Consider the following 19,897-nt stretch of genomic DNA (forward strand, 5'->3'; position numbering starts at 1 on the left):
TCTTTAGAATATTGATCACACTTATTCATTAATTATAATATAACTCAATCAAGATTCATGACCTTTACAATCATCTGTTTCAAGACTGGATGATACTTAATACAGTGATATAAAATAGTTTATTCAACCATATGTTAGTATTAACATAGCTCTCTTGACCTTACTAGTTATTAGAGTGAATATAGTATAACAATGACCAAGTTGAGCTAATATCTAACTACCCCAAGCTTACATACACAAGGAATCTGCAAAGTGATAGAGATAGGTTAAGTGAGTGGGCAAAAATTTGGCAGATGGAGTATGATGTCGGAAATGTGAGGTTGTCCACTTTGGCAGGAAGAATAGAAAAGCAGACTGTTATTGAAAAATTGAGAGACTGCAGAATTATTTGGGTTATTTGGGTGTCCTTGTACATAAATCACAAAAGGTTAGCTTGCATGTGCAACAAGTAATTAGGAAGACAAATAAGAGTATTTGCCCTTATCAAATGGAATGGAATCTAAAGTAGGGAAGTCTTGTTATAACTGTACAGGGCATTGGTGGGGGTACGCTTAGAGTATTATGTGCAGTTTTGGTCTCCTTACTTAAGGAGGGCTATATTTGCATTGGAAACAGTTCAGAGAAGATTCATTAGGCTATTCCTGGGATGAAAGGGTAGTCTTATGAGAAAATGCTGAGCAAGATGGGCCTATAATAATGGGAGTTTAGAAGAATGAGAGGTGACCTAATTGAAACATATAAGATTCTGAAGGTGCTTACCAGGGTAAATGCTGAGAGAATGTTTCCACTCGTGGGGGAATCTACAACTAGGGGTGCAGTTTCAAAATAAAGGGTTTTCTGGATTTGAGGAGAAATTTCTTCTTTCAGAGGGTCATTAGTGTTTGGAGTTGTCTTCGCCAGAGAGCAGTGAAGGATTGACTGCTGAATATATTTAAGGCTGAGCTGGAAAGGCTTTGATCAACAAGGGAACTAAGGGTGATGTGGAGGGTTGTGGGGGACTGGGGCGGGGTGCGTGGGTGGTAGCGGTCAAGAATGTGGTGTTAAAGCCGCAATCAGATCAGCTGTGATCTAATTGAATGGTATTGCGGGCTTGAGGGGCTGAATGGCTTACTTCTGCCCCTATTTTTTATGTTCTTACGCATGTATTATAAGGGGTTAATTCTAACAGAAAACACAGGTGTGAAAATTGCCCTGCCGCAAAGGCTGACTATCATTTATGCAGAAAGAAGGGCCATTTTCAGGCTAAATGCTATAGCCAGGAGCCTGTACAGAATACAGGCAAAGTACAGCACAAAAGGACCCCTTCAAAAGGTGGCAAGATCCAAGAACCAAGGGATCAGCCCCGGTTCAATGAAGAGTGCAGGAAGGCATGCCAGGAGCAGCATCAGGCATACCTAAAAATGAGGTGTCAACCTGGTGAAGTTATAACACAGGACCACATGCGTGCCAAACAGCATAAGCAGCAAGTGATGTACAGAGCTAAGCAATCCCACAACCAACAGATCGGATCTAAGCTCTGCAGTCCTGACACATCCAGTCGTGAATGGCAGTGGACAATTAAACAACTCACTGGAGGAGGAGGCTCCACAAATATCCCCATCCTCATGATGGGGGAGCCCAACACACAATGCAAAATATAAGGCTGAAGAATTTGCTACAATCTTCAACCAGAAGTTCCAGATGGATGATTTATCTCGGCCTCCTCTGGAGCTCCCAAGCATCAGAGATGCCAGTCTTCAGCCAATTCGATTCACTCCACATGATATGAAGAAACGGCTGAAGGCGCTGAATACTGCAAAGGCTATGGGCCCTGGCAATATGCCAGCAATAGCACCGAAGACTTGTGCCCCAGAACTTGCTGTGCCCCTAGCCAAGCTGTTCTAGTACAGCTACAACACTGGTATATGCCCGGCTATGTGGAAAATTGCCCAGGTATGTCCTGTACACAAAAAGCAGGACAAATCCAACCTGGCCAATTACTGCTCTATCAGTCTACTCTCGGTCATCAGTAAAATGATGGAAGGGGCCATCAACAGTGCTATCAAGCGGCAATTGCTTAGCAATAACCTGCTTACTAATGCCCAGTTTGGGTCTGCCAGGGCTACTCAGCCTCTGACCTCATTACAGTCTTGATTGAAACATGGACAAAGAACTGAACTCACGAGGTGAGGTGAGAGTGACTGCCCTTGACTTAAAGGCTGCATTTGACTGAGCGTGGCATCTAGGAGCCCTAGCAAAGCTGGAGTCAATGGGAATCGGGGAAAAATTCTCTGCTGGAGAAGTTGGAGTCATACCTAGCACAAAGGAAGATGGCTGTGATTGTTGGAGGTCAGTCATCTCAGGCTCCAGTACATCATTGCAGGAGTCCCTCAGGGTAGTGTCCTCGGCCCAACCATCTTCAGCTGCTTCATCAATGACCTTCCTTCCATCATAAGGTCAGAAGTGGGGATGTTCGCTGATGATTGCACAATGTTCAGCATCATTCGCCACTCCTCAGATACTGAAGCAGTCCATGTCCAAATGCAGCAGGACCTGGACAATATCCAGGCTTGGGCTGACAATTGGCAAGTAACATTCGTGCCACAGGAGTTTCAGGCAATGACCATATCCAACAAGAGAGAATCCAACCATTGCCCCTTGATGTTCAATTACATGACCAATACTGAATCCCCCACTATCAACATCCTGGGGGTTACCATTGAGCAGAAACTGAATTAGACTAGCCATTAAATACTGTGGCTACAAGAGCAGGTCAGAGGCTAGGAATCGTGTGATGGGTGATTCACCTCCTGACTCTCCAAAGCCTGTGCACCATCTACACGGCATAAGTCAGGAGTGTGATGGAATACTCCCTACATGCTTGGATGAGTGCAGTTCTCACAACACTCAAGAAGCTTGATATCGTCCAGGACAAAGCAGCCCACTTGATTGGCACCACACCACAAACATTCACTCCCTTCACCACTGATGCACAGTAGCAGCAGTGTGTACCATCTACAAAATGCACTGCAGGAATTCACCAAGGCTCCTTCGATAGCATCTTCCAAACCCATGGCCACTACCATCTTCAAGGACAAGGGCCGCAGATAGATGGGAACACCACCACCTGGAAGTTCCCCTCCAAGTCACTCACCATCCTGACTTGGAAATATATCGCTGTTCCTTCACTCTCACTGGGTCAAAATCCTGGAACTCCCTCCCTAACAGCACTGTGGGTGTACCTACACCACATGGACTGCAGCAGTTCAAGAAGGCAGCTCACCACCACCTTCTCAAGGGCAATTAGGGATGGGCAATACATGTTGGCCCAGCCAGCGAAGCCCATACCCCATGAATGAATTTTTTAAAAAGTTACTGATATCCATGATATTGAGGTGTCTTTCCTTGAAGAGTTCCAGGAACCAAGCAGAAGCTACTGGAGTGCTGATATTCTAGTGGGAGGAAACAAGACACACTTTGTTGTCCAACACAAGTTGGACAAAGTCGCAGCAATTTTGGTCCTTTCTGATGCTGAACTGTGATTGGAGGAAAGCCATAATGCAAGAAACTATTTGGGCCTGGATGTATAGGACGTGAGGCCAAAGGACAATTGAATGCAACCTTCCAATACACAGAGAGAGAAAAATCAGAGAACCATTGGGCTGGATTTTCCCCTCCAAGCTCTAAGTGCGGTAGTGGGCGGGAAATGTGGCGTTTTTTCTGCTGGGCACAATGGCGGGTTTTTATGCCGTATTGTCTGCCTCCCGTCTCATTTGTTATGCATCAGCAGGAAACGTGTCAGATCGCGGGTGGGCATCCTCTGATTCACCCATCCTGCCATGACCTCAGAGGATCTTCACCCTGAGTGTCACACTTAAACTGTACCTTCGCACTGCCTTCTCAATGTCTGCATCCCAGGACTGCCCCACAGAGGAAATGGGAAGAAGCATGATGCTCCAAAGGTTAGTGCCGCCTCACTGGGCCACCTGCTGGATGCTATCAAGGCCTTCCCAGATGTCCTCTACCCCCGTGGCTGGAGGAGATCCACCAATGCCACCCCTCTGGCTTGGGTGATGGTGGTAGTGGCGGTCAGTACTAATGCCGCACAGAAATGGTCAGCCATCTGGTGCAGACAGAGGATGGATGATCCCATCTGTTCCGCCAGGGTAAGTCAACCATTTCATCATTCTCAACTCACACACTCACAAGCCTATCAGACATTCACTTCACCGGGATCTCACACTCTGCCAGCTCAAGGGACATCACCACTCACTCTCTCACCCACATCCTCACATCTCCAACTGAGCTCATATCCTGCGTAGCTTGCATCCTTATCCCATGCATGGCTCCACTCACCACCCACACAAGTCAGGCACCCTCATCCTCTGACTTGTCTTGCATCCTGTTTACACTCTCCTTTTGTCCTTATGCAGGAGAGGCTCGCACACAATAGGAGGGAGGGATCCCAGGCTGGGGGGGGGGCGGTGGAATGGCTGAAATTAAGGCCCTCACTCCCTATGAGAAGCGTGCCATCACACTGGCTGAAGAGGACCAGGACTGTGCCTGTGGTGATGGTGAGGTTGGCGGTACACAGCCAAGCGAGGACCCTGCATCAGCTCATCCCTCAGACAATGATACTATGAGTGCATTGTCATGTCTTCGACTCATCTGGCATGCACTAATTATCTTTACTTTCTTCATAGGCACCTCTGGAAAGCTCCCGAGGTTATCAACAAACCAAGCCCTCATCTCCAGCCCCCAGGACACCTCAGATGAGGAACCAGAGGGTAGCACCATAGAAGACCCATCACAGCGCTCACCCAAACCCTCCACCAGTGCAGAGACACACACTTTGGTGAGAATTAGTTCCAGACCAGCCTCGGGGTCACGATCTGGTGAGCACAGTACAGAATCTGGACCACAGCAGGCAGAGGCAGGGACATCCAAGGTAGCCAGCACTCGGAGGACTGCTGGAGGCCAAGGTCCTGCTGAGCCTCCGGATTGGGTCCTAACTCAATTGGTGAAGCTGCAGTGACAATCACGGGGACATCTGGAAGCGTTGTCATCTGCTTTCCACAGATTGCAACATATAGTGGAGGAGCCCGTCCGCGTTCAGCCTGAGGTAATATTGCCTGCATGCCAACGCACCGAGGTGAACACTAGTAGAATGGCAGCCACCAAGGAGACCTTGGTCCAGGAAATAGATCCTGCACTGCGCCAGGAACTGTATTTCATCGGTGTAGGCATCTGTAGCAAGAGGGGTGCGGGGCAACTCAATCTCACTCCAGCTGCCCTTTCTCCTCAAGGAGTCAGCCAGGGGCATTCAGGCACCAATAGAGAGGAAGAATAGCAGCTAAACACTCTGGGGCCATCCACCCATATGATTCTGAGAATGTCCAGCCGATCCCAATCCCCTCTTCCTGTAACTCCATCAGCTCCCGCTCCTCAGGCCCGAGGTGAGTGCACCTGCCCCGCAGCAGGAGACCCAAAGCAGGGCAGGGCCCTCCAAGTCTCAGCCCTCCAGAGGATGCCTGCCAAAGTCATCACAGACAATGGGGTGTAGCAGTTAGCAGGCTGCCTCCACCTCAGCTGTGGATGTCGGGGATACGGTTAGGAAAATGAAGAAATATTAGGAGCATGATGGTGGCATGGTTGTTCGCTACTTGTATATAATTTTCAGAAACATAAATAGAATCACACCCGTCTCACATCTCCTCTTGTGTATGCCTCCTCTTTATGATGAGCTGTGTTGTCAATCAGGTGTGATACCATGGTCCCTCCCCCCGCTTATCACAGATGTCTCTATCATGTGCCTCTGGTCGACATTGTCTGCTTCCATATCACCACATTGTGTGTCCGTACTCAGACATTTCCGACATCAGTGATGCCTCATCCTTAAGGTAAAGTGTGCTTGTGGAAGGATCCTCCTTCACATGCTCTGCTGGGTCATGTCATGTTTATTCTTGGCTGTGTAAGGTTGAGACTGAGGTGTTCACCCATCTCGACTGCATTATTGAAAGGTAAAGGTGTAATGCCCAAGTAGAGAAGTTTTGATACATGGAGAAGGGTCGTATATCATGGAACTCCCTGTACTCACAGTCATCCGGCAAGCTTTTCAATCTATGAGCCCATATACAAAGCTCATGTGCGCTCCTGTCTGCCTTGTGTATTGCAGACTTTCCAAATGCATATCTGCTAAGCTCACCAATAAGCGTGAATACCTTCCCACCTCAATGTGCCAGAGCTTTGCCCCTTACAGCCACACTATTGCCCTAGCACTTGACCCTACAACCTTGAGCATTTCTCACCTTGCAGTTGTCTGTGCTGCAGTTACAATGTTCTTGTCACAATGTAGGGATGCAGTGCTGTGTCTTACATTTAGCGTCCCCTCACCTAAACCCTTGCCAAGGCCAGTAATGTTAAATCCAAATGGTGATGTGTTGCAGCCAATGGAGCCTTTGAGCATGCTCTGGAAGCACATGTGGTAGCTTTAAACAATGTTGAGGGCAACAATGGGATAGAAGCGAGGATGTAGTGAACCTGAAGTTTGCTCTTTACTATCAATGAAGTGTGACCTTGAAGGCTTCATGGTCTCTTAACATCTTGGAGATCACAAGGGCCTGAGATGGCCATGAGGGCAGACTGTCTATGTTAAAGAGGAGACATTTTAATGTCTGACAGGCAAGTTTGTGAATATCGTCATCCTCAAGTGGTTCACATCCATAGAAAGGTGATGATAAATGCAGGCCCACATCCCAAAGTGAGAGTTCCGTATGTCAATGTGATGGAGAAGAAGGTGACACAGAGGACTGAGTGATCTCAAAATGGAGTATTACCTGCAGGATGTCCTTGGCTGCCTGGGCCCAAGAATGACTTCTCAGTAGCACCATCAAGTTAACACAGAATGCGTTGCCCCATTGGAGGAGATGAATCTCATTGAGGAGCTTTGTCAGACTGAAGGATAAAGCTATGAGCCCACTGGGGATTATAGGGCAGCTCCTGCCTCTAATAGGCTGCCATAGCAACTGTGATGCTGGAGAGACACTTGAAGAGGCAGTACCTTCTGACGTCTGATGCTGGGATGCCCTCTCCCAGTTAGCCCCTCATCTCAGCAAGGACACATCCTCCCAAGGCTTCATCAACCTTCAAAGGGTCAAGAAGTTGGTGAGCCTGATATCTAACTGCTCACCCTCAGATTGATATGGATGGTTGAAATGAGAGGAATAACAACGCTGGTGTTCATGTTGGCCCATGATGGAGGAGGGCACTTGTCCAAGAGGGTACTATCTGCAGCTCGTCATCCTCCTCATGGAACCTGGTGGCTATGAGGGCCTCATTCACATGTCTGCCTCGTCTGGCCCATGCTATGGCCTCTTCCCCTGCAGCCTCGGTTTCCTGGACCTCATTGTCTTCATCCCTTTCAATGTCCACCTCATTGGAGGAGACATGCAGTTCTTCCATGTCGGCATCTGGCAAGTCCTCCCCATCTTTGCAGCGGCAGGTTGTATAGGCCATAGCAAGCCACGATGATCCATAAGATCTGGGGAGTGTACTGCAGTGCTCTGTATTGGAACTGCATCTTTAAGATGCCTATGGTGTGCGCCACCAATGTTCCGGTAGTGGTAAGAGCATCATTGTACCTTTTCTCAGTTGGATTGTGTGGTTGCTGCATGGGCATCATTAGCCACATCCTTTGTGGATACCCTTTGTCACTGAAGAGCCAACCCTGGATCCTGTGAGGTCCCTTCAAGTCTAGGATCTGTGATCTATTCAAGATGTAGGAATCGTGGCAGCTTCATGGATATCTCGTGCAAACCTGCATGACCTGTTCCACATGGTTGCAGACCAGCTGCATATTGAGTGAATGGAAGCCTTTCCTTTTGATGTGTTGGATTGCCTGTTGCCAGCGAGCTCTTCTAGCCACATGAGTGCAGTTGATAAGACCCTGCACCTGTGGGAACCCAGGAATCGCAGCAAAGCCCAGTGTTCTGGTGTCCTGGCTTGCTTGATTGTGAAGTCAAGTCCTTTTGGCCTTGGCAAAAAGGACGTCGGTCACCTTCTGTATGCACTTGTGCATGGAAGCTTGAGAGATCCTGCAGAGGTCACCAGTGGAACCACTCATGTAGAAGTTAAGAGAAGCATTGACTTTCAGAGCCACTGGCCAGTCCCTGTGATGTCAACTTCTTCAGAAAATTTGGCAGATGTGAGCCACCAGATCCCTGGACATGTGTAAGCATCTCTCGCTCATCTATACATAAGGCATGCATGTTCTGGATGCCCTTGATCTTGAGAGCCACCTATGCATAAAGTCTCTGTGAGCCTCATCCTCTGTCTGAAGGGGACCCTGCTGCCCCTTGCTCTCAAGGGTGGATCTCCTCCATTTTGTGAGCCTGGTGCTGCCTTCACAATCTTCACTGCCTTCTCTCCTGTCTGTATGCGATTATGCAGGCAGCAATTGACCCAGCCTCCATCTTCCTGAAGGTCTCCTCTCTGTAGCATCAATGAGAAACAGGCTTGAATCAGCATCAGCCTCTAAAGATCCTATTTCTGTCAATGACTAGTGAGTGACTGTGGTTTCAAGGGCTTGGTTCCAGCGTTGGCATCTATTTTCACTGAAATCCTGGCCAATGCAAGGTATGTTTCAAGGTGCTCCTCACCTCCCCTGACCCCCCACCCCCTCACATTTATACAACCATCTGATATGAGATTGCATTAGCCAGGCACTGGGATCCTCATTCACTGCACTCTAATACTACACTTTTTGGAATACATATGAGGGAATGTGAGGAACTGAAATTATTTGTGGGGTTGCTGAGGGTTCTCATTTGTGAAGCTGCCAATGCCAATGCCAAGGCTCCAAGCTCTTGCTTCTAACACACATCTGCAGCTTGTCCAGTCGCCCAATTGCTCTGGAGTCCATTATTGTTCTCAGCAATTGCCACGCTGCGAACAAGGGGTTAATACAAGGAGATCGATTAGTGCCATGGTTCAGCATTAGTCTTGCATAAATGTGCTTCATTGCTTCACTCTCCTGATTCCCTGTATTGTTATTAAAAGGCTCCTAACATGTCTCAGCTACGTATCTCTCCTCATTTTGGACGACACAGTTCACTTGGGTTGAAGGAGCACCCTGCTAAATTCCAAATTTCCAAATGAAGAGGAAGCCACAGCCAAGACATGTTAGGAGCATTCCAAACCCAATTGTTGGAATTGGAGCCTTAACTGTTATAGTGCTCTCATGCAGGAGTAATTTAAAATTGGGCCATTAAACAGCCTCCCTGCCAAATCCCATTGTTGCACTCTTGAGAAATCCCAATTTTAAGAAGGCACCAATAGTCAAGGGTGCAATGGGACAAAATGCACTTGCCTATTGGGCATCACACCTCTGAACTTACAGCTGGCAGGACACCACCCCGCCCCACAAGATACTCTCATTTCACTGTTCATTTCGGCTCCTGTATAAAGCAAAGGCTGCAGTCTCACAGTGTCCTGCCTGAGGCTTCTAGCACTAGCAGAACTCTTGTGATCCAAGTACCTGTCCAAAGCACTGTCATTACAGTAGCATCTGTTTGGGGGAGTGTGGCAGGGGTGGGGCGGGTGGGTGATAGCGCTTCAGGTGATCCTAAAGGCTATAATAGCACAACCAAAGGACTAAGTGGTGATATAGTGGCTGGAATTCATCATAGGAAGGTGGGGCATGCTCAGGAGCATGTGGCCTTTCTGTAATGTGATCATATCTACAACAGGGCATTTTGTCAGCGCACCTCAGATGTTGCAGCTCATTCTAGCATTTCGCCATCATCCCACTGGCTATGGCAGTCTAGAGGCAGGAGCAGCACTGCAATGCACAACACCTTCTTGCAGTTTCTGGGCTCAGCCAGCTGATCAGGCAAGACAAGTGTGGACGGTTCCTCATGATACTCAGTCCTCATCATCACATACATCCACAGAACACGGTCATGCATTGTTCTCAGTGAATAATGTGGGGCTGCAGCTCACCTGACCTTTCAATTGACCTTGAACACTTCACAAGCACCATATTCTGATATCTGCTCGCCACTCCGAAACATGCCTCTGTCTCGACTCTCCAATTTCCCCCTATTGCCCAGCCCTGGCCTTTCTGCTCCTGAAAAGACAGGCACACCATGTAGGCTTCAAGGTCCCAAATCGTACATGGTAAAGAGCCCACATTAGTTGCTTTCCATCCTGGATGTTAGCCCATTTCACAGCTGCACATTTTCATCCCTGCAGCCTAATGGAGCTGGGGAAAAAATAATGGGGAACCAGGAAATGGCAGAGGAGTTGAATAAATACTTCGCTTCAGTGTTCATGGAAGAAGATACTAATAGCATTTCAAAAATATTAAATAATCAAGGGGCAACAGGCAGGGAGGAAATAAATACCATAACTATCACTAGACAAAAAGTACTAGGGAAACTAATGGGGCTAAAGGCTGATGGGTCCCATGGGCCTGATGGGTTGCATCTCAGGATATTAAAGGAAGTAGCTACAGAGATAGTGGATGCGCTGGTAGTAATCTTCCAAGAATCCTTAGATTCTGAATAAAGCCCCAGAGGATTTGAGAATAGCCAATGTAACACCCTTATTCAAAAAGGGAGGCAGGCAAAAACAGGCAACTATAGGACAGTTAGCTTAACATCTGTCATTGGGAAAATGTTGGAGTCAATTATAAAGGATATAATAGCAGAGCATTTAGAAATACATAATCTAATCAAGCAGAGTCAGCATGGCTTCATGAAGGGGAAATCGTGCCTAACAAATTTATTAGAATTCTCTGAGGAGGAAACAAGCAGGATAGATAAAAGGTGAGCCAGTAGATGCAATATATTTGGATTTCTGAAAGGCGATTGATAAGGTACCGCACATAAGGCTACTTAATAAGATAAGAGCTCATAATGTTGGGGGTAGTATATTAGCATGGATAGAGGATTGGCTAACTAATAGAAGACAAAGAGTTGGGATAAGGGGGGCATTTTCAGGATGGCAACCTGTAACTAATGGAATGCCACAGAGATCAGTGCTGGGGCCTCAATAGATGAGGGAAGTGAATGCACTATCGCCAAGTTTGCGGATGACAAAAAAATAGGTGGGAAAGCAAAGGGGTGAAGATGACGCAAAGAGTCTACAGGCGGTTATAGACAGGTTAAGTGAATGGGCAAAAACCTGGCAGATGGAACATAATGTGGGAAAATGTGAGGTTATGCACTTTGGCAGGAAGAATAGAGGAGCTGAATATTATTTAAACAGAGAAAGGCTGCAGAAGGCTGCAGCACAGAGGGATTTTGGAGTCCTTGTGCATGAATCTCAAAAAGCTAACATACAAGTTCAACAGGTAATATGGAAAGTAAATGGAATGTTGGCCTTTATTTCAAAGGGAATGGAGGATAAAAATAGGGAAGTCTTGCTAAAACTATACAAGGCACTAGTTAGAATACAACTAGAATACTGTGGACAGTTTTGGTCCCCTTATCTAAGGAAAGATATACTGGCATTGGAGGCAGTCCAGAGAAGGTTCACTAGGTTGATCCCGGGTATGGAGGGATTTTCTTATGAGGAGAGGTTGAGTAGGTTGGGCCTGTACCCATTGGAATGTGGAAGAATGAGAGGCAACCTTATGGAAACATATAGGATTCTTAGGGGGCTTGACAGGGTAGATGCTGAGGGGTTGTTTCCCCTTGTGGGCGAGCCTAGGACCAGAGGGCATAATCTCAGAGTAATGGGGCATCCATTTAAAACAGAGATGAGGAGGAATTTCTTTTCTCAGAGGGTAATGAATCTGTGGAATTCTTTACCACAGAGGGCTGTAGAGGCTGGATTGTTAAGCATATTGAAGGTTGAGACAGACAGATTTTTAATCAGTAAGGGGATCAAGGGTTATGGGGGCAAGGCAGGAAAGTGAAGTTGAGGATTATCAGATCAGCCATGATCTCATTGAATGGCGGAGCAGACTCGATGGGCCGAATGGCCTACTTTGGCTCCTATGTCTCTTGGTCTTAGCTTTGTAGAGCATTTGGGTCACAAATGGGTTACATCCTAGCAAGAATAATGTTCAGACAAAAAGAAAGTGCCACACTCTGAGAGTATCTCTGATCTCAGATCGCTTTTGGGCCGAGTGAACCTCTACAGTAAATTCATAACAAATTTTGCAACATTATTGCATCCGTTGAATGAACTCCTTCGGAAGGGTGTTCTGTGAAATTGGATTAAACAGCGTAGCAGAACATTTAATTTGTGTCAAAGTCAGTTGGTGGATGGTATAATGCAAGTACATTACGACGTGTCCAGAAAGTTTAAGCTAGCATGTGATGCCTCTCCATACAGAGTAGGTGCTGCGATTTCTCATGTGTTGGATAACGGTGAGGAGAGACTGGCATTTGCCTCACGCACTCCCAGTGATGCTCAGGTAGAATGTAAAGGATTGTCTTCGATTTTTGGAGTAAACATTTTCATAAATACTTGCACGGTCATAGTTTCACCATTGAAACTAATCATGAGCCATTGATGGCTATATTGAATTCTAAGGGCGGAATCGTCCCAGAATTGCACTAAGTGTGGTAGCGGGTGTCAAAATTGATGTTTTACCCCCGGGCTGCCAGGGCAAGATTTCGCACTGCATCATCCACTTCCCAGCCTGTCCTGCCTCATTATTAATGCATTCAAGGGAAACACACCGGATCACTGGCGGGCAGGCTCAGATTTATCTGCCACGCCGTGACCTCAGTGCTTACTCACTCCGGGCACCACACTTAACGTGCACCAGAGCATAGCCTGCTTCACGTCTACGGACCTGGACTGCTCCAGGTGACAGATGGCCCCAAAGCCAAAGGAGGTGGCAGTTCTCAAATTTAGTGACTGGGGCCCCAGCTGGACGCAGTGGATAGCTGCTGCAAACTCTTCTACTCTGCTCTGGCTGCAGGATGTCCACCAGTGTCACCAATCCAGCCTGGGAGGCAGTGGGCAGCAGCAGTCAGCATCAATGGGGCGCAGACGAGGTCGGCCATCCAGTATAGGAAGAGGATGAATGATCTCATCCGTTCCACCGGGGTAAGTCAACAACTCTGGACACACACTTCCAAACCCATCACACATCCACAGGGATCTCACACCCCAAGGTACAACACCACGAACTCTCACACACACCCTCACATCTCCATCAGGCTCATATCCTCTCAAGCTCGTGACCTCATCCCGGTCGTGGCTCTGCTCACCACACAAACATTCCACGCATCCTTATCACCTACCATGACATGCATCCTTCCCGCACTCTCTCCATCTGTTTTCATGTAGGCGAAGCTGGCTCACAACAGGAGGGAGAGGTCCCAGACCAGGGGTGGAGTGACCCACATTAGGCCTCTCACTCACTTTGAGGAGTGTGCTATAACGCTGACTGGTGAGGATGTGGACCGTGCTTGCGACAACGTTCCGGTCAGCGGTAAACATCTTTGTGAGGATCCTGCACCACATCATCCCTCTCTCAATGCAACTGTGAGTGCCCTCTGTCTTGATTTTGACTCTGCTGCCATTCACTGATTATCTCTACTCCAGTTCACAGGGATCTCTGCCAAACAACCGATGCCCTCAGTCAGCCAGTCCCCCAGCTCCATCCAGGCCCTCATCTCGAGCCAAGAGGACTCCTCTTCCATTGAACAGCTGGAAATAAGCAGCCTGGAAGACCTGCTTACTTACATCCTGCACCAGCACAGAGACACACAACTCAGTGCGACCTAGGCCTAGAACAGGCTCGGGTTCATAATCTGGTGGTCATTGTACGTATATGTGTTCACAGCAGGAAAAGGCAGGTTCAACCAAGTTCCCTGGCACTAGAAGGACTGCTGAGGAAGAGGCATATGTGAGGCTGAGTCAGAAGAAAAGCCTCTGGATTCGGCCTTCCAACTCATCGTGGAGAGTCAGCAGAAGGCGGGGAGGCATGATGCAGAGTTGGAAGCCCTCAATAGAGTGGCATGTGAGTTGGAGGAGTAGGTCCACCTCCACCCTGATGAAGCAGTGCCCACATGTACATGCATTGAGATCTCCATGGGAAGGATGGTGGACGCTATGGTCCAGCAGAATGCGGAGAAGCGCGCAGACTTGCACTTTATCACGGTAGCCATGGGTAAGTACCTGCAGTGGCAACATGAGGGGGAAACAGGGCACCTTGACATCCCTCTAGGTGCTCCTTCCCCTCAAGGAGTCAGGCCAGGACCCTCAGGCACCCAAAGGGAGGAGGAGCGTCAGCTGGATACCCCTGGGTGATGCACTCAGGAATCTCAAAGGCTGTCCACTCCCTCCGAGTCCCCTTTGCCTGTGACCCCCTCAACTTCGAACTCTGTCACCGCAGAAGGAGCAGCTGGCCCACTGGAGGACTGCCAAAGCAAGCCTGGGCCCTCAAGGCCTCGACTCTCCAGGGGATGCATGCTGAAGTCATCAGAGACGAGAGGGTCAACCATTGCGCAGGCTGTCTCCGCCTCTGCTGCAGATATCAGGGAGCACGTAGAAGAAGTGGTAGGCATTGAAAAGACAAGAAATTCTGATCACAAGTGGCTGCAGGGGTAAACACATTTTGTCACTTTATAACCTGAAAATATATTCACATTCACTGAATAACGTGTAATGTTTTCCAGCTTCATTTATAGGCTTTCCGAGCCCTCCCATTGCATCCCTCCATCCCCGCAGCCGCTCACTTTCGATTTCTCTGAAATGGTAATTATCAAGTTTGAGATAAATTCCCCTATCCTTTCCTCTCCCCGAGTCACCCAAGTCCTTTTCCACATCGCAGTCCACTCCCTGACATCACTTTCAACCTTCCCACCATTAACTTATAGACTGAACTCTTTTCCTTCATGAATGTCCAGGTGAACGTACATGTTCCCTACCTTCCTGAAAATCCCGCCCCATCCACATTGACCACCCCGACATCCTCCTTCCCATCCTTAGGGCCCGTGTTTGCCTCCGTGTCTGCACCACCCACCCTCGTCACCCCTTCTACCGGTACAAACACACCCTAAACCTCCTACCCTACCGGCTCCCTCTAACCATATTCCCTCCTCCTCCGGACACCTTTCCCCCCTCCAAGTTCCCTTCTCCCTTCAGACACCTTCTTCCCTATGAACTCTCACCTCTCCCTGGACATCCTTCCACTCCCCAGACTGCCTCCTTCCCCTGGATACCGTCACCCCTTTGAACTCCCTCAATTACACCTTCCTCCCCTTTAAACCTACCTCCCCGCTTGCACCATTCTCCACCGTTACACCCTCCTCCTCCTGTACTCCCACCCCTCCCCCCGCCACCCCTGGACACCTTCCTTTCTGCTCCCAACCTCACACCCCAACACCTTCGCTCTCCCCCAACCTCACCCGTGCCAACACCTTCGCCCCACACCTCCCCCCCAAACCTCAACCTCCCCGGTACACCCTCTTCTCCTACTCCCACCTAGACCATCCTCTCCACCCCCCAACCCACCCCCCCTAACCCCCGCTACACCGGCCATCTGTACCAGCCCATGGAGAAGTCCGTGAAGTTCCGAAGCAGGTCTGAAGCATCAACGGAGACCTCCCACCTTCTGAGAGCTGTCTTGCGGCGGAGCCATATGCATGCAGATCCATCCAGCATGCGATGCACCAGTTCCCCCAAGCAGCGGTAGCTGTAGGCCTCCAGCATCTCCTTCTCCTCGAAGGTCTGAGATGTAAGCAAGGCCCTAAATATGAGTCCCAACTTCTTCTTGACCCCCATATGTGCTCTGGGCGGGCTTGTTTTCCTGCTGGCGCAATGGTAAATCGAGCATGAGGAGATGATTCCACTTGGGTGTAATAGCACTGTCTTGTGGTGATTTGTATATGCATGTATATAAATCAAACCAGAATAAACCAGTTCAGTTGGATACTTGATATCCATGCTGCACACAGTCTCTTTATGTCCTGCAGGATATTACAGTCATGAGCCATAGTTTGGGAACCATTGTTCTAGGTATAGGGATGGTCGGCTTGGAAAGTGCTGCTAATGGAACCTCATGAGTTGCTGCAGTGTATCTTGCAGATGGTGCACACTGCTGCAACTGTGTGTCTGTGGTGGAAGCAGTAAATGTTTAAGGTGGTAAATGGAGTGACAATGAAGTTGGCTGTTTGAGTGTTGTTGGAGTTACATTCATTCATGTCAGTGGATAGTATTCTTCCACACCCCTGAGTTGTGCCTTGTAGATGTTGACCAGTCTTTGTGGAATCAGGTGGCGAGTTACTGGAGGGTAACCAACATGTGTGAAACATAGTTCAGCAGAAGTCTATGTTTTCAGAAGAGCAGAATACCGAAGAAAAGAGACAATAATCTGTAGATGAAACATATCAGCTACAGTTAAATAAATGTAAATGTTAAATGGAAAGCTTACCCTCTACGTATATCTTCAACTTGAAATTAAGCTGTGGGCTAATAGGTCCTAAAGATTAACTAGTTAGAACTTTTTTTCTGCTTTTTAAAAATTCTTTCACCGGAGTAACTGTTTTTCATATGTGACCCTAGTCATTGGGCATTGATGGTCCATTCAAACATAGGGGAGAACAATCTCATAACAAATTCAATCTAGTCATGACCCAAAGTCTACACACACGCACTGTCTACCTGGCATCACTGGTGGTGATCACAAGTGGAAACAGGGCTGATTTGCTCCTTCCTAACTCAGGGAACTAAGGCAGTTATCGCACACCTTATGTTGCACCGGCAAAGATCAGCCACCTTTCTGAATTCCACATTCTGCAGGTATGTTACTAGTCAGTAATGGTTTAGATTTCTGTTGTTTTATTGTGTTTCTAGGCACCAAGACCACTGTTTACTAAATCAGTTTAGCAGGAAATTTTACAGAAGTCACATGCAGCAATTTGTATTTTTCTAACCAAAAAAATCTGCGAACTGCCAAAACTTGCCGGACACTGTAGGGCCAAGATTCTTCGCTATTTTTACAGCAAGAAGCTTCGGAGATGTCAGTCATTTGTTTATAGTGGCTGTGGGGCTAATGAAAACAACTTTGGCACAATGAAAAAATGCAGATCGAAATGCCAAGGTCGAAATGGTAAGTTTCTGTTCAAACATTTTTCCTGTTTTGTAATGTGCTGCTTTGCCAACAGGACATGTTCATTTAGGAAAAAGAAAATGGGACAGGAAGGGTGAGAGTTCCTGCTTATCGGAACAGTTTTAAATAGAGTTTGAATAGCTGAAAAACAAAAGTGTGCACCTGGCACTTACAAATGACCAATTCAGAGAACAAAATGTAAAATTGCATTTATTCTTGTGCTAAATGGATTTCTGTCAATACGATCTTTCCAGCTTTCTAAAAAATATTTTCAAAATACTTTGCCGGGTCATTCTATAGAAAAGTTTATGTCTAGTGGTACTGCTTTAATATTTTCTAAAAATTAATTTTAGATTTTTTTTTTCATGAACTCATACTTCCAAGAAAGATTTCAAATTTGTAAAATCCCATCCTTTCATTGGGACTTACGCTAGATGGGAATCTGCTCCCAGCTCCACCTGTACTGATGATGCCTAGATTTTAAGGACAGAGCTTTACTTTTGCACAATGGGTGAATGTCCCTCCCATGCTGCCATAAAATCAGGTGTGGTGACATAGAGTCAGACCCCCGATATCATTACATCCAACTCAAATATTAAAAAAGGGGAAAGCTAAAAGCAAAAAACTGCAGATGCTGGAAATCCAAAACACAAACAAAAATAAAAATACCTGGAAAAACTCAGCAGGTCTGACAGCATCTGCGGAGAGGAACACAGTTAATGTTTCGAGTCCGAATGACTCTTCAACAGAACTAAGGAAAAATAAAAGAGAGGTGAAATATAAGCTGGTTTAAGTTGGGGGGGGGGGGCGGAACAGGTGGAACTGGATAAAAGGCCAGTGATAGGTGGAGATAACCAAAAGATGTCATAGACAAAAGGAGAAAGAGGTGTTTACAGTGGTGATATTAGCTAAGAAATGTGCTAATAGGTGACATATCACCTATTATGTCACCTATTAGCACATTTCTTAGCTAATATCACCACCATCAACACCTCTTTGTCCTTTTGTCTATGACATCTTTTGGCAATCTCCACCTATCAGTGGCCCTCTATCCAGCTCCACCTGTCCCACCTCCCCTTAAACCAGCTTATATTTCTCTTCTATTTTTCCTTAGTTCTGTTGAAGAGTCATTCGGACTCGAAAGGTTAACTATTAAAAAAGGGGATTGGGGTTAAACGTCAGAGGCCTGTGTGCCTTCCAATACAGGCCTTTTTATGTGTTGTGTTATTATAATTGTAGTGATTGTAAGTAAAATCTTTCATGCTGTTTTGGGGATCATGTGACTGTACAGACGAATCAGCGCCAAGCGCAGATAATCTTAGGGGCGGAGTTTTCTAGTTGTGAACCTGGTTCAAGCATGTATCTTCATCAGGAGCTGTGTAAATAAAGTTCACTGTTCCTAACAAAAAACCTGTCCAGTACACCAAGTTTATTACAATTGGCGACCAGGATAGATAGCTCCATCACTGCACCTCACCTCCTGAATGTGAGTGTTTCACTTTTTATGAGAAGAAAGAAAAGTATACTCACCAGTCATGCCACTCTTCGGCAGAATTGACCCATTTGACTCGTCCATGGAAGGCTGGAGTCAGTACTATAGCACCTAGGTTTCTACTAGGCGGCAAACAAAATAACAGCGGAGGAGAAGCAGAAAACCATTCTTCTAAGTGTCTACGGGAGCAAGACATACGACCTCATATGTAGTCTGATGGCCCCAAATGTGCTCAATTCCAAGTCTTTTAATGAGCTAGTAGACATCGTGAAGACACATTTTCAGCCTAAGCCATTGGTGACCATGTAAAGATTCAAGTGTAAGGGCCCCGGGTGAGCCAATCGCAAAGTATATTGTGAAGTTAAAACAGTCGACTGAGCACTGCGACTTCGGAGATGCTCTCAATGACATGTTACAAGATTGTTTGGTTTGCAGCACACACAATCGCCATTCAGCACCATTTACTTGCAGAAGTTAATATTGATTTGAAGCGCGCCATGGAAATAGCGCTAGCAATGGTAAGTGCTGAGGGACTCGCAAGCTTTACAGAGTGTGTAACATGGCACCATTCTTCAGTTGGGGTGGGAACCTACCTCTGGGCATGGCATAAAAACCAGAGCAAAGCAGGAAACAGTTTCTACTGCTCTAAAAACAAAATGAATACTCGAAGCATCTCACCAGCGACTCAGAAATTAAATTCTTACCAATATGGAGGTAACCACGTACTAGAAACCTACAGATTTAAGGAAGCAGAATGCCATTACTGCCACAAAAAAAGGCATGTAATAAAGCAAAGCAGGGTGAAATCAAGACAGCCAATCAGACAGCAGACCAAGACGATTGAATATACAGCTGAGCCAGGAGCTGCTGATACTGATATCCATTCCCAATACAATGTATTGAACTGAACCAATCACCGTCACCCTTCAAGTGAATGGGAAGCCTCTAGTCATGGAGGTAGTCACAGGAGCATTGACCACAGTGGTGGGGGAACACACACTTAAATACCCAAGTGAAGGTGCCCAGCAACTGAATCTGGAGCAAAGCACGGCTCAGCTGAAGATGTACACTGGAGAGGTAATACGTGTGAAAGACATAGCTGTGCACCTGTATCCTACAGGCAATAGACAGCCTGGTTGCCTGTGATTGTTGTAACAGGTGAAGGCCTTAGCCAAATCCTGCACCAAACTGGACATGAGCCATGCATACCAACAGCTAGAGCTGGACAGCACGTTTAGAGGGTATGTAGCAATCAACATGCACAAGAGCCTGGACCAATATACATGCCTACCTTTTGGTGTATCATCTGCCTGTGCAATCTTCCAAAGGACCATGGAAAGCCTGCCACA

This window comes from Cetorhinus maximus, chromosome 3, assembly GCF_964194155.1.
Source record: "Cetorhinus maximus chromosome 3, sCetMax3.hap1.1, whole genome shotgun sequence".
Classification (NCBI taxonomy): domain Eukaryota; kingdom Metazoa; phylum Chordata; class Chondrichthyes; order Lamniformes; family Cetorhinidae; genus Cetorhinus; species Cetorhinus maximus.